We start from the raw sequence: 268 nt of genomic DNA, 5'->3' as shown, positions 1-268 counted from the left end.
AATCCGCCAATGCAATCAACATTTCAATATTGCAAATTCATTCCCACTTTATACATTCTCCTTACATCTTTAACCCCGGCTATGTTAGAGAGGGAATCATGCAGCGAGGGCGTGGGTGTGGGTGTGTAAATACATACGTACATGGGGGAGAGAGAAAAAAAACGCACACACACGTCGTACACAGACATGACCGCAACACCCAGAGGAGATTTTGCTATGACGTCACACGAAGACCCGGGGGAGTAGAAGGGGGGGAAGGGAGGGGTGA

This window comes from Penaeus monodon, chromosome 33, assembly GCF_015228065.2.
Source record: "Penaeus monodon isolate SGIC_2016 chromosome 33, NSTDA_Pmon_1, whole genome shotgun sequence".
NCBI classification, from domain to species: Eukaryota; Metazoa; Arthropoda; class Malacostraca; order Decapoda; family Penaeidae; genus Penaeus; species Penaeus monodon.
The sequence above is the reverse complement of the archived record's forward strand: the minus strand, read 5'-3'. Positions refer to the sequence as shown.